The 12546-nt window shown below is 38.8% G+C and overlaps 1 protein-coding gene and 1 long non-coding RNA gene across 2 annotated transcripts in view; both read left to right on the forward strand.

Annotated features, from left to right (window-relative positions):
* The window catches only part of LOC126922513 (tensin-1), a 180835-nt gene that overhangs the window by 36672 nt on the left and 131617 nt on the right, over window positions 1-12546 (forward strand). The window lies entirely within an intron of this gene.
* On the forward strand, window positions 236-9238 carry LOC126922649 (uncharacterized). The gene is made up of 2 exons (XR_007712879.1): window positions 236-8539; window positions 8646-9238. It is a non-coding gene; the product is annotated as an uncharacterized LOC126922649 (long non-coding RNA).

The raw sequence follows: 12546 nt of genomic DNA on the forward strand, positions 1-12546 counted from the left end.
GTATTGAACGTCCAGTGGAATTCGCTCGAGGCGAATGCTACGCCACTGTTGCGTCGCTGGTGCATAACAATTATTCGCGAGACGGTAGCTTCTGGTCGTAATGTAATTTCCTAGTATTATGAGGCACAATCGAGGGGCCATCGGCTATTATTCCGAGAAGGGAAGCACCCATAGAAACGTCGGAGCAACGAGAATTCCTTGATCCATGGGAGGAACTCATCGATCTTTATCGAAACCGCCGCAAAGGTTATCTGGGCGATGGATCGAATACGTAAAATTCAATTTGATATACAATCGATGCTGATCTTCCTGATGAATGATATTTTTCTTGAATCCAACGGCAATCTAATATTATCCAATATTATTTAATAGAGCTCCATTCAGTTTCAATGGAATCTTGTTACGGTCTAAGATAGTCTCGGGCAAATTCAATGAAGTCTTGTCTGAATTGAACGAGATCTTATTTCACGCCCATCAAATAATCTGCTGTTAACTGCAATCTAACCTACTTGTGCATATTTTATTGTCGACGATCTGTTTTGGATTTATGCGCAAGTCCATGAGAACGATCGTGTACATCTTCGTTCACAAATAATAAGATACATATTGATTTTATGAAAGATGTGAAAGATTAATCTGAATTATATCAATGAAACGATTAATCGAACGGAGTTTTACTTTCACGCGGTGTAACACCTTAAAAATTTAGAAAAACTATTCGATTGAGTTACAAGAGGAACGCGATGAGTTAAGAATTATGTTCGTTTATATATGTATAATCTGAGATAAAATCTGGAATCACAGAACAAAAAATAAAATAGAAAAGTAATCCAAATATCAGAATCGATTAAATCAATAATCGAGGAACGTAATGGATGTAAACAAGGAAGAATTTAATTTCATTATCATAAAATTGATACGTTTCTATAATCTATATAATATCTTAATCTAAGGTCTTAAACGTGATAATAATTCTTAAACGTTTAATGGTTTCCTAATAATATTTGACGTTTACTTCATTTTCTGCAAGCATCGTAATACTTCCTTGTGAAGAAGATTTTACATATGATTTACGGAAATGAATCATCGATCTTTATCAATAGCTTACATCGAGATTACGATGGTAATCGATTTATGAGCATATTTTATGCGATGATATCGCGTTTCTTCCTGACATAAGAAGAAATCCCGGACCTGTTTAATGCAAAGAGATTGACCAACACGCCACACAATTTGTCGAGTTGAATTTATTCCTTCCAACGTAATTGCACGATGCATGGTACTCCGGAGGTTAATAGAGATCCCTGTTGAGACTCGTCCAATTTTCGACATTGTTACTTGACCGTTGGCTGGCTCGTTTTACGCCGATGCTATTTGCCGACGCTATTCGCCGACGAAGATGCAGAGGAGAAAGATGGACGACGAAAGAAGAGAAAAGGAGGAGCCCCGTAAGTGGCGAATTCCCGTCATTAAGTCGTTAGTCGGACGCAGGACAGCAGGCTAACCGTCGGTTAACTGGCTGCTGAACTTGATCGACCAATCGTTGACCCTCATGGTCGATCGAAATTTACCATGTGTTGCCGCCTTTCATCCCCTATTTGCTTTTTAATCGAGCTAAATATTATTCCCCTGAAAGATTGATGGTACGGTGTAATGTAACGCGTGGAAAGTAATAGTTGCAAAAATATGTTGATAGATTATAGGAATTTTTGTGAACATAGAAATTCAGTTAATAACGGGTAGTAAATGTATGAAGATCATAGAAATTTGCTTGACGAATTATAGTTGTTTTCTTGAAATCATAGGAATTTTTAGCCATAGATAAATGGCAAAAGATGTAAAGAAGAGAGGTCTAAGTTTATAGAGGGTTAGTTAATCGATAAAGAAAATAAATTTGGATAGTAAAAATGCAAAACATGAGAAGATCATAATAATCGTTGAACATAAACTGCAGAAATGTAGGAAACATATCTAAATTTATAGACGATTTAATCAGGCATTGAGAATTCGAAATATTCGAGTTTCTAGAAGCGAAATATTTCTGGTTTCTCCCTCGCATCTTGTGTATTCTGCGTGATGGAAGATAGCCATGTTGGTCAAGCTAATCGAGTAACTGGTGGTAACCATATTCAAATATTGAATTTAGAGAGAAGAAATCTCTCTTCTTGAATCTTAGTGAAAAGTTTGTAAACCTGCGATTCTATTCTGTATGTCTATTTTACGATTGGTGGGTTGTTTGATTTCTTTTCTCTATTCGTTGCAGGAAGAACTTTGTTTCCATCAGATCAAAAATAAATCTTGAAAGTGTGAATTCCTAGATTTAGCTCACAAGTCGTAACTCCCTTGCTCAGATAGACCCGAACCTCTCTCTCTCTCTCTCTCTCTCTCTCTCTCTCTCTCTCTCTCTCTCTCTCTCTCTCTCTCTTTAGATTTCGTTGTTTAGATAATCACGATGTCGTGCTCTCACTAGTGGTTTCCTCTTTTAGTTAGACGCGCAAGCAGATAAGACACACTCCCAGATTGAAGATCAGACGTGTTTTTGCCTAAAGCACACGCCGCTCAACGTTCTAAGCAGACGCTCCTCGTTATTATAGTTGGTTACTCAAAAGCAAGCTATCTTAAGGAAACTTGTTTAAATTCATTTACATTCGCACGCACGTTTCTCGCGATCTTCGTGAACCTGAATTTGTTGCAGAATATAAATTTCAAAAGTTAAATATACCATCGATAATATGCAACATTTATTTGTTCTACGATCATAAAAGATGTGACTCCGACGTGATCCATACAGCAAAACTTTTTGATTTACATTAAAAAGTTTCGTATTAGAAATAAATGTTTCCTAAAGACTCTTTATATTTATCTCTTAGAAATTACAGATACTTTTTCAGAACTTTTTCTTCATCCAAATATTCACATAGAAAGATTCTAAAACGTATCTATACGTTCCGTTTAAAAACACAAGTGTTTTATACGACACGGTTACACGCGTTTTAACGTTGAAACGCCGGAAAGTAGTCAGCGTAACAACTGCTCCACTTACAAGTGACACTTTACAATGACGCATATATTTTTGCCGGTGCGATAATCCCAAGGCCGCATACAACCATTTCCAGTAGTTACCGCATAAATGGAAATTTTGCGAACGATTTCACGTTCATACTCGATTCTTTACAAGTTCTAGGCGAAATAGTAATCCCAAAGTTTTCAATAAGTTTCTAATAACTTTTCGCTTCATATTTAATCCACTAAATCGTATTAGATTTCGATAAAGAATAATTTTGCCCAGGTAATACTTGCAGCCAAAAATGTATATATACAATTTTATAAATTACAATTGATTAAATATAAAAAATTAATTTTGTCTAGTTATACAGCACCTGCGATCGAAATACAGTGATCCCATTCGAATAAAATAAGAGGAAAGTCGGGAACTTTTCATTTTATTGAATGCGGCAACGATGAGTGACGATCTGATAATAAGCGCGCACGCGTGCTACCTCGTCGAGTTCCCGTAATCAATTAACGAGTAAAATCCGTTTTATTTCACGGTTACGGTGAATCGGTTTTGTTTTTTTGTCGAGCATCCTGTCTGATTCAGTTGCACGCACCATTGCTAGCGAATTGTCATGGCCTTAATTAATTCGACGTGTCCAAATTGCTTATATCGTCGATTGACGCGAAAAGCTTATTAAAATTATCTGCATATGACGATTTCATCGGCAATCTGACTCTCAGCAATTATCGTTAATTAAGTATTCCAAAGACGAAGATAGCGACCATGCGTAGCGAATTTCTATTAGCCTGCGTTCTCGAGTTGTGAATATACCTTTGCAAATGATATCCTTGCTTAATGAGTCGACGATCTATTCCAATTTAATTGTGCAAGTTATAATTATATCCAAGTGTAACATATGGAAAGAGATTAATAAAATATATTTTCTGACTCGTGTATCTCTGATTATGGGTCAAGTACATTGCAATGGTTCATTATCGATCTATAAGTTTATTAGATCAGAATCTCTAGATCAAGGAAAAGGCACTTGTACCGGATGATCTCTCCAAAGATCTTGTTTGCGAATACTAAAAATAACAGTGTAGCACGAGCTCTACGGTATTTCAGAGGGAATATTAATCTCATTCGTATCAATCTATATGCATATTAACCCAGAGGATAACCTCGGTACCAGCGCACCGACATTGATCTATTAAAAAAAATTCTTTTCATTGCGAGCTACGCGATGACTGAAACCAATTCCCCAATTTCCATAATTTTTTACACTCCCTCCCACACTCTGTTCTCTATACGTACATAGAACCAATAATTCCTTTCGTGATGGTGTTTCACGGCCCTGGAACCGCGACAAAGGATTCGATGCACCAATGCTGAGCATTGATATTCCAACACGCAGCAACAGGACGTAACGAAGTGTGACAATCGGTGATTTTTCGGGATTAGGCAAAAATAAACGGGAAACGTATAGCACGATTCTTCATGCAACGATATCATCGTCGAGATCCACTGATAAAATTTACAATGACTTAACTAGCTGGTACTCTTTGCATGAGGAAACGATCTTACGTAATTCGATCATTTGCATCGATGATGCATCGCCACGAATGGATTGGAACACGTGTTATCGCGTGGATAGGCCCACTGACGATAATTGTGCGTCTCATGAGCCTTCGATCATTAACGTTAGTTAGCGACTGGTATCGTTAGACTTGGTTTTGCGCACTCACCGAAGCAACAACTAAAATTTTCATCGGGTTAATCCCAGTAGAAATTATCGTAACGGCCTCCACTGTTTTGGTGATTCGATAGGATATCAGTTTTCATATGCGACCGCAGTTAAATGGACCGCCACACGCGGGTAATGGAAACACGGGTTGGGTCATCGGATTTAATGATACGTCTAATATTTACAGCCTCTATTGTATTGCCATCTGGTGTTTGCTCTATATGCGAATTGGAAAATGTGGGCTTGCTTTAGAGTAGCTTGTTTGATGTTACTACTCAATTTTCATTCAATTCCTTGCATCTTTGAAATGTTGATATTTAGGTGACATTTATTGCAGTTGCACCGCCACAGTGACGATGATAATGGCAATGACAATGACAATGTGGACATTTTTATTTGGTTTTCCTTTTTTTGGAATATAGGAGTAGAAAGAAAAGGCTATTGTCTAGATATGTTTGCAAAAATATATAATTTCGTAAACTTCATGACATCTGTGATATCGACATGTGAAAAACGTGAAATGTGGGGTAGCTACGTAAAAGCTCGTTCGTGCAATTCGTATCTTTGAAATATCGACGACTATTACAATTTTTAACCTCTCGTATGTCATTGATGCTGCTACCACGACGATGATAATGTGAAAATTTTTATTTTATTTATTTTTATTTTGCTTTCCTGGATAAAAAGATAGGAAAGAAAAAGAAGTTACCGCAAAGATAAATTCGCAGACATTCGTAACGTCTTTCTTCTCAGGAAGAAATTTGTAGTTTCAAATAGTTTCATGCTGAAGCGTGCTGAAGTTGCTCATACATTGCAAAAATCTCTAGAGGGCAGATGATTAATATTCTCGACGAAAGATGTAGCCGATAACCAGAGCAATGCATACGGAATACGCGAATCGTCCTCAACACAAAAGCCACAACATCTCTCGTCGTGTTTTTCGCCTTCGTTCGTATTAACAGTGAGTGAAGGAACAAGGAATCAGTGATGCAACGAGTCTTGGATTGATGTGTAACGCGTGCACGGCGCGAGGCGTGTTCTCAAAGTATGTAATCGTCGGCGAAGAATTTGCCGAAGGATTAATGCCCTTTCAACCGTTCGATTCAGAGGTGCTTCGTCTTCTCGGTCTGGCCATGTTTCATAATCGGTCGGCAGCCAGCGTGGCTAACCGAGCGCAGAATTTGTTTCGTAAATCAGCCGTGTAGAATCGACGAAACACGACGCGCGTACCCTTCTTAATGCGCCACGTGAGATTTACGACCTTCGCCGAGGAATGCTTCTCGAAATGGTAAAAATGACGAACTTGACTCGTCGAATCGTAGATTCTCTGTGTATTTGGTTTCCGTAAGTTCTACCATGTCATCGTCTCGTGTCATTTTTCCGCATGCCACGAGACTCGGAGACTGCGTTCGAGAGGATCGATAATACGCAGTTGCAGCCTCGCGCAACACGAAACTGCTTTTACTTGTCGACGACACGCGATGATCCGCTCTTAAGGGACTTGGCTCGCTGATCTCCCGTTCGAGAGCTAATTATCTCTGACCAACACGTAATGTTTCGACCGAGAAACGGTCTTAGAATCACGTGGCGCTAATAATGCCGGAAACGTGTCCCTGAAGAGTCGTTGGGGGACGGTTCCGCGAGAAAACGTTGCGTGATTCTCGTTACGAGCTCGGTTCTTCGACGTCGGAGCGTGGGCTGATGCGTTTGTGTTCTCTTCTTTTGAATCTCTGAGAAAATTTGCTGGCAGAAAAGCGGAGAGAATGGTACGCTAATGTCCTTTGAAATTCTGTAGTTATAAAGTTCGTAGATCGGAGCCTGGATAGTAGGATTTATTTGAGTGTCGTGTCGCATGATACCATTTGGAATCTCTTTGTCAAATTGTTTTGTGACACGTGAATATAATGGCATGATGTGAAAAGGCAAAAGCCAGTTCATCATTATCATAACTCTTTACGTGTACGTTTGATGCCGCTCTTAGTAACAATACAGTGCTCTTTCTTCTCTGGTTCAATCACACTAATGGCAGTCAAAAGAGTGAGACTCGCGGCCTGTGAAAATGTTACAAAAACCGAATAGAAAAGTAGTATCAATGCTTTTATTATCATCACGTTTATTTAAGAATTTTAATAGTAGTAGTAGTTCTCTTTTATTCGCAATGGAATAACCTAGAACTCGTTCCTTCAAAAGGGTCCACTACGTCGTTGATGGCACCCATGTATTCTTAATGGATCCACTTAACAAGTCGAATTACGAGCAGATGATGTTGACAGCAGCTCTAAAATTGTGCAGAGGCCATGTTGTTCTGTCAATCATTATTGAATGACAAAACGATTTACAAGCTGTACGCATGCCGTGACGTGGAATATTTGCTGGTCAATCAATAATATGGGGTCGTCCATCATTAACTGATCCATTCGGATGAAATCTCTTCAAAATTTACGCGCAGAAAACAAAGATAGGCGTTCCATAAAAAGAGGGAAAAGTATTATAATTATATAAGATTAAGATAATTTTTAATTGCCGTCTTATAATTTTTCTGGCATTATTAGGACCTGGTGAAATACGGAGCACCATTACGAATGGACTACATTTTGTCTTTATTCTCGAAGAAAAAATCTATCTTGAAAGGATTGAAAACGGAAAACCAATATAAAATCTAACAATGCAAGTTCTGAGCCTTTTTGCGTATAATTAATGTACAAATTGCAATAATTTATGAATGAATAATATCAGTGAATTAACAAGTAAACAATTGCACTTTATAAACTTCTCTTTTATAACGTTGCAATTTGTAATTTGCAAAATCTTCTTGTAAAATTTCATTCTTTTTCGTTGAATGATACTAGTTATTAGTAACTTCTAATTTGTGACTTGTAAACTTCCATTTTACAAAAAGCTTCAGGTAGTATGAAGTCGACTGCAAAGTTGCTGCTTAACCGTGCATAATTAAAAACGTTTAACGAAGTGCAACACAGAAGAAGTTTCATTTAGTCCCTTTGCGGTTATCGATTTACTAGTGTCTCTACTCCACTCCGTTATTGTATATTCCATGAGAAGTTTGCGGCAACATCCATTACGAAAGTCGACGCGATCGGTGCCATTTAGAATGCAGATTTACGAGCGGCAATCAATATCGTTACGAGCGCGTTAAGGATTTTCGTGCGAACAGTACACGCCCGCACATGAAGCATAGACCCTGACAATGAGCGTCTATTCACCAGCTCTAAGCATCCAAAGGTCCCTGAACCTTCGTTTCTCCCGGCTGTTTACTCTGGATCACGTGAAATCGATCCACTTTTAATTTGTACCAATTAGCTGGAACAACGAGAACGCGGTACACAAGCCGACAGTAGACAGTCGTTGGCCCAATGAAATAGTTACGAGGTCGTGACTAGTTGTGTTGAGCGTGTTCGTGACTGGCGGCTGTGTATTTCTCAATTTCAACCGTCGTGAGCTGAGCTCTTCAATTCAATTAGCCAGCTCGCGTAAAACTCGACCGAGTATTACGCCGATAAACGTGCTGGTTAAACCTGCGCCACGATTTGCAAATTTATGAACTTTTCTACTTCGGTGAGCGGTAGATAATTGATATTACGAGATACTCCATTGAGCTTAGAAATATGGGAGAATAATTTTCATAGATTTCTCATGCACTTGGCGAAGGAAAAGTAACATTATACCGTGTTTAGGAAGAGAGAGAATAAGTTTTGAGAAGTAACTTTCTAGCAACTAATTATTGCAGAGTAATTTTCATTGATTCTTCGAGAGATGAAAAGAATAATAAGAAAAATGAGGTATGTGATTTGTAAATTTATGGCCTTCGTGCTTTAGTTGATTGGAATTACGATCCTCTGTCGAACATTAAAATATCGAAGAATAATTTTCATCGGTGTTTTATAGAGAAGAAACGGTGAATAGAAGAAAGCGACATTGGGAAGGAATAAATCTTTCGAACGATGAATTTTCCTCGGAAAATGTACTTATCTTTAATACATAGTGCTGCTCGGAAGATCAACTAGTACGTTCGCGATAAGCGTATGAATAGATACAATGTCTTTATTGAAAGGCCTGGAGAATGGGTTACTCGGAGCATCTTCGTTTCAATAATTCACGACTATACGAGCAAGGAAAGAGACGGCGATGGAAAGGATGTTGGTGGGTCCAAATATGGGATACTGCAATTACGCAGGACGCGAGTATTATTACGTTACATAACCAAACGAGCATAGGCACGTCACGAGGTTCTGACTTACGATTTTCCATGGATAAAGACCAAGAGAGAGGCAGCAAATTAACCACCCATCGAACTTAACTTTCAGACGTATCGTCAATTTTTATGATACGACGCGCGTTACACATTGGAGATATTTTGACGACGCCTCAGAAATCAATCAGCCTAAGAGACATAAAGTTACTCAAAGATAACAGACAATTAACTTGTCAAAATATCAAGTGAATTTATCTTGCATCCTAATAAATCTTCCAAGACCTCACTGTCGTCGTTAATTATCTTCATTCCGTCGACTCGCGTTAATGCTTAATTAACATCTTGAACTATGTTTACCACCGATGAATTGGATATCTAGACACATGCAAAACGGCGAGAAAATGGCGGATGTAATGTGCGTACCAGTTGCGTAACTCTCGGTTGAGTGTGCAACTATGCGAAACGATCTCTCGACAGATGCGTAGCTCCATCGCGCCCGCAATTGATATTTCTTGCGAGCCACGCCACGTGGCGACGTGAGTAACCCATAGGTGCGTACGTGAACCGTTTTCTGAATGAGCCGCAGGAGATTTCGATGAATCGAAAGATCCCGGCAACTGGCCGTGACAAGTTTATCGAACCTTTTCAAATACAATTCAACCGGCACTTTCAGATACCTCTAGAAAAAACTGGCAGAAGTATATACGTAGAACGATTTCAAAACGATTAATCAAAATCTTGGCTCGATTTCTTAACTTCGACAGGTTCCACGTAACGCACACGTGACTCACGCAAGAAACTCTTTGCAAGAACATGCCTCTGCCACTCGACTTCTTTCCCTCTTGAGATCGATTCACTATAATAACAGGAAGTGCAACATATCCAGGATCTCCACTGGACGCGATATACACTCGAGCAATTAATCGAAAGCCGACGTATGGCAGTCCTTGACTTGGGTTCGCTTTAGCACATTTCACGCCACGCATCTCGTGTCCTATCACGTCGACAGCCTTGATACTTTTCTTGTTCCGTTTTTTTTCGTCTCAACGAATAATCCAGAACGATCGGTGAAGTCGGAAAGCTTAGAGTGCTCTTTCTAGTCTCCTCTTGAAGACGTTGACGTTCCGTTCTGTCTGTCGGCGTCAAACCTCGAGGCGTGTCCAATCGACTTAAGCACCGTGTACACGCGTGTAGAACGCGTAGCAGACGCACACGATCGATGGAAGAAAGCGGCGAGGCACCGCACGAGAAAAGTAATCGCATCAAATTGCGTTAAATGCCACACTCGGTCGACAGTGTCTCTCCTCTTGTCGATCCAGAGTCCATTCAGAGGCAACAAAACAATCGTTAATTGCCGAACAAAAAAGCGGCCGATGGGAATCGAAAGACGAAGACCCGAAGGATCGGCGATCCTCTTTGTCTCGTTCCAGTTCCGTTACCTACGCTCGACCGTAATCCCATCAACGTGAAAATACTCGTGTCGTAGCACGCTTGATTTGCCTCGATCTCGACCACCGTTATCGATTTTCCAATTGTCCGTATTCTCTTTTTCTCTTCGTTGCTTTTTCTCATCGGCTTTTCCTTTTTTCTTAACCCTTTATGTTTGTCTCTTTGCCATGATTGCCAGAGACACATGGACCCTTACCTAAAAGCTTGAAAACATGCTCTATTCAACAGACTGTAAATTTAAAATTAGGCGTATGTTAAAAGACATGATAATGATATATGCTTGAATATTAATGATTGAATTTTTCTATTAATTTAAAAGAAGCTCAATTTGAAGATAAAGATTTTATAAGATTTGATAATTAGAGACGCTAGTTTTATTATTGCATTCTGGCTTTTAAAAATCAATTTAATCGCATCTACTATTACATTTCAAAACTCGTATTTTGAAATATATCAATTTATTCCCATTAACTACATACTTCATAAGAAACTACTTAATGATATCAACGTTAGAAAATCAACAAAAATAGACCTATAATATTTGCCCCCTGTAATCTTCGCTAAATATAGGTAAGTGTTTCGATATTTTTGTGCTGAAATGTATTTTTTTTCTATTCACCTTGGTTGTAAACGACCAGACCCGCCCGTTTTGTCGGCGAGAGTTGCGCAAGAGTCGCTTGGGAAAATTCAAATCATTCCACGGCCGTAGTGCTTTACTCTGTCATTATCCTACTTTTGTTATATGACGCAAGTCGAGACACTCTTACGCTTACGCCTCGCATAAGAGATCGAAAATTATTTTAATCCTATCGTGTCGGGGTTTATCGCGCGGAACTCACGTACGGTGAAATCCGCTGCGAGCCTTTGGTCTCGTTGACAGCTGTAAAAATCGAGCTGATCGAGGTGTGGAATGTCTGACTAGTATTTACTTAGGAACTATCTGGATCCCGTTGAAACGAGATCGATTTTACAGCAAAGGGATTGAAACTTCGCTAACTAATAATAAAGGAAACTTTAAGAACACGTTTAGTCTGAATATATCCATAGGAAAGTATCACTGGCAGTCAATAAATTGTCCGCGAAATTATAGATGGTAATACATAATGTTCCTAAGTTGAAGTAGATTTTTCCTTGTTATTGAAGCTATTAAGGATCAGAGTTGTGTTAACGAAACATTTCACGAACTTCTTTTTACAGTCAGTTTACATTATTTAATTCTATTGAACTCACCATGTAACTGCAAAAAGGAGTTTAAGAATTTTCTCAGTGTTCTGTTTCTTACTATTTCTTCTTCTATGCAGATCCCACAGTTTTATGGAATTTAAAGCAATCGAAATATTTTGTATCGCCGTGATGAACTGATTTCTTTCAAATTATAGAAATTCGTTTCGCATCTCCAACCTCTTTATGTAACAATTTCTGTAATTATTTCTATAATGTGTCTATTATTCTGATATATATTTATAATAGGTTACGAACGTGGAATGCACGTTTTAAAGTTCCGGCATTTCATCCAACGTGATCAACAACGACGTTGTGGTAAAAACAGTAACGATGACTTGTCGTTCCATCTTGTGATTCCACGAGCGTACATTCCCCGATTACAAGATTTCTGGTATACATGGGCTGCATGCACTTGAGATCACGGTTAGAACTAGATGGGTCTAGTCTGTATGAGGAAAGAGGCACTCTTCGTTGAAGGGGTTGTGGAACGCACGAAGGCTCGTGGAAGATAACGCCGAGGCTGATTTAATTAACGATAAGTAATCACGAGGCCAGCGTTGCTTAATTGTAAGGCCGGAGTACATTATTTTCCTATCGCGGTGAAAATTACACATGTAGCTCTATTATGATCAGAATCTTGTGGCTCATTTCGGTTATTTTATAATTCTCATTAAACATGTGGAGCAAAAAGGAAAAGGAAAGAAAACGGGGAAAGTACTTTCGTGAAACCGAGTTACCATGCTTCCAGGTTGTTTTACTCGACTTAAATATATGCTTTAAAAATAAGTATACCTAACATTCTGAATTCTTTTACGTAATAATTGATTAACTAGTGCTATTAATGAACTGAATGTGAAAAGTTGTAGACTATATATATATATGTAGATTTCTGTTGCATAAACGGCTTGCTACCTTGTAATT

Source organism: Bombus affinis, chromosome 12, assembly GCF_024516045.1.
Source record: "Bombus affinis isolate iyBomAffi1 chromosome 12, iyBomAffi1.2, whole genome shotgun sequence".
Classification (NCBI taxonomy): Eukaryota; Metazoa; Arthropoda; class Insecta; order Hymenoptera; family Apidae; genus Bombus; species Bombus affinis.